At 26.3% G+C, this 3,299-nt stretch overlaps 1 protein-coding gene and 1 long non-coding RNA gene across 2 annotated transcripts in view; both read right to left on the reverse strand.

The window, feature by feature from the left end:
- Positions 1-3,299, reverse strand: part of LOC109106292 (cyclin-dependent kinase 14-like) — a 434,688-nt gene that overhangs the window by 186,838 nt on the left and 244,551 nt on the right. The window lies entirely within an intron of this gene.
- LOC122140068 overlaps positions 1-3,299 on the reverse strand; it is a 45,967-nt gene that overhangs the window by 34,665 nt on the left and 8,003 nt on the right. The gene's annotated exons all lie outside the window — the stretch shown is intronic.

The raw sequence follows: 3,299 nt of genomic DNA on the forward strand, positions 1-3,299 counted from the left end.
TGTACTTCGTTATTTTTTTTTTTTTTTTTTTTTTTTAACAGAAAGTCTGATTTTTTTTTTTTTTTTGTCTGTTTTATATTTCATTTGTCTCAATTAAAATCGTTCTTAGGAAAAAAAAATAGTTTTACATTATGATCCTGAGCCATTTGAATAAAATAAATACATTTTTGAAAATATTGCCTAAAAATAAATAAATAAATAGTACTTAAATATACTAAAATAAATTATACCATTTTTTTTTTTTTTTTGTCTGTGTTTATATTTATTTGTCTCAATTCCTGAGAAGAAGAGAGAAATCACGTTCTTAGGAAAAATAAAAAAGGTTTACATTTATGCTGATCCTATGAGCCAAATACATACATTTTAAATATTACTTAAAATAATAAAAATAAATAAATACTTAAATATAAGAAAATAAGCTATGCCTTTTTTTTTTTTCTCTCCTTTTTTTTCTTTTTGGAGTGCAGGAGATGTGACCAGTTTCATTTCTGACTGTGAGTGAAAAGCAGTCTATTTATGTAAATTTTGTAATACAAATGGATGGATGTTTTATATGCAATTCAAATACATAAATCTTGAATGCAGGCCTCTGTTTAGTTTTTGAGTGCTCTTACAAGTCAAAAAAGCCTTTGTAGCACACACTTTCAATGCCCTTAAAAGTCACCACAGACTCTGACCCACTTCCTGTTCGTTAAGGATTCATTTGTGAATAGCAGTGGATTATAAGACTTCTATCAGATTATATTCATCATCAAAGACGAGGAGACGTCAAGATGAGGCTGAAGCTTTCCCTCAAACACAAAAGGATAAATGCATAAATTTATGGTGGCAACAACGAGCCCGTTCCGCAAATAACTGGGGAGCCTTTAACATGATGAAAGACGACATTTATTAAATTAATTCCACATGCTGACAGCAAACAAATGAAAGCAGAGAACGTGCCAGACTCCAGTTCAGCCCAGAATAAATAATGAACTTCTCAGCAAACAAATGAAAAGACAGGAGTGAAAAGGAAGCACAGGTTTCATGATTGAAAATTACAATTTCTTTGTGGCGTAGCCGAGGAATCACAGAGCTCTGAACATCAAGACTGAATCAAAAATAAAAAGAGTTCACACATTTATTATTCATTCTCAGAATATTCATTTTAAAATATATTTGTATTTTATATATTTACAAAATATATTATACTTAAAAGATTAATATATGTTGACATAATTAAAGCCATTTTAAATTTTATAATATTAATAATTAATATTTTTTTTAAATAATATATATATATGTATATATATATATATATATATATATATACCTAAATCAGTTTTATTTATATTTTAAGCATAAACTGTATATTATATCAGGTTTATTATATAAATTTAATATTAAGTATATTTAATTTGAAAATATATTTTTAAATGTTTTTGCTTGATTTTTTAAATCACTTTGGATAAAAGTGTCTGCTAACAAAAGCGCATAAGTAAATGGCACCGTAATTCTGATCATGTGTTGATATGAAGAGCTTAAAATGCACTGTTATATCCACTTCAGTGTTGGGTCAATAATCATAACTGGAACCATTTTGTTAATATATTATTATTACATTTTTTATGAATACATATATTTTTTTAATATTTATTAATAATGTATTATTCATGATATATATAAGTAAATGAAAATGTAATTCAGTTGATTGATAGATGGCTATGTATGTGTATATTTATTATATTTTATATATATATAATGTATACTGTTACTGTTTACTGTTATTTTTATAAATATTTTTCATTTTCACTTACATTCATTTATATAATACATAAATATATATTTTATACATTAAAAGATTTATAATATTTATATTTAAATGTACCTAATGTTTTTTTATTTTATATTATTTAATATATATGAATTAATTCAGTATGTAATATATATAAAATATTAAATTTTTATAAAACTTTAAATATATATACATATAAATAATTGTTTTTAATTATATTCTATATATACATTTATTATATATATATTATTATATTATTATCCATTTTATTTTGTTTTAATAATACCATTTATTATTATTATTATTTATGATTATAAATTATTATTAGAAATATTAAATATATCACAAAATTTTGGCCCTGCAAACAAGCACAATAAACCTTGATTTTTTAAATTGCATTTTATTAGAAAAATTCAATTTGATTTTTTCTTTCCTGATAATTGTTATTACTCACATAAAACAGAAATGAAGAATCTTTACTCCAAAAAAAAGACAGAGCGTCATAAAAGTATCATAACAATAGTCCACACAGCTAGTGCACTGTATTCCAAGTCTCAGACGTCATTTTGATGCTTCATGTGAGAGAAATATGACACAGGTTGGATGTCACAGACCTGATTTGAGATATCAGATGAATGATTTTCAGTAAATAACCTTTTCTTCACACAAAGCATCATATGACTCTGAATATAATGCCATGAGGCGTATGGATATTTTGGAGCTGAACTGTCAAGATGTAAGTGTTAATTTATGCAGAAAGATCTTCACAAGGACAGGGTAATTAAATAATGACAGAATGAATTTCTGCAAAAGTTTAGCAGCCAGATGAGCCGAGCGCGTACATCATTTGATATTCTCACCATCCTGACGGAGAAAATCAAGTTCCATCCTCGAGAGTCTCTAGAGGTCACAGAAACACAGACGTGCGTCCAGGACTAACCAGACGGCAGAGAAAGAGCTCAGGGGTATATAAAGATCACCTCCGTTTACTGGCTCAGCCTTCTGGTTTGGCATCGATGTGACTTTATGCAGCGACTGTGTTTATTCTAACATCACCACGTTTTTCTGAAGGTAATGTTTGGACAATGTGACAGACTACTGTATGCTGATGAAGAGAATCAATAAAGATTGTGCTTAGTGATGCACCATTTATTTCTTTTTTTACTGAAACACCTGCACGGAAAGTAAAGTTTATTTGATAATCACTTTAATTAATCGCATTTATTTAACAAATCAGTTGCATATAAACATTTAAAATGCACATAACACATTTTTATCACTATTTCAATGTTATTATTATGTTTTTTTTTTTATTTAATTCTCTGAATTGAATTCTAAAATTGACAGAACTTTTGAGTGGACTCCTAAATTGAAAGAGTGTTTGCATGCAACAAATGTACAATTAAACAGATATTATACAGTAGAATGTGAATTTGGGGAATGGGAATATTCATTTTAAAACATATTTGTATTTTATATATTTAAAATATATTATATATTTTAATAGATTAATATATATTTTATG

This window comes from Cyprinus carpio, chromosome B16 (assembly GCF_018340385.1).
Source record: "Cyprinus carpio isolate SPL01 chromosome B16, ASM1834038v1, whole genome shotgun sequence".
NCBI classification, from domain to species: Eukaryota; Metazoa; Chordata; class Actinopteri; order Cypriniformes; family Cyprinidae; genus Cyprinus; species Cyprinus carpio.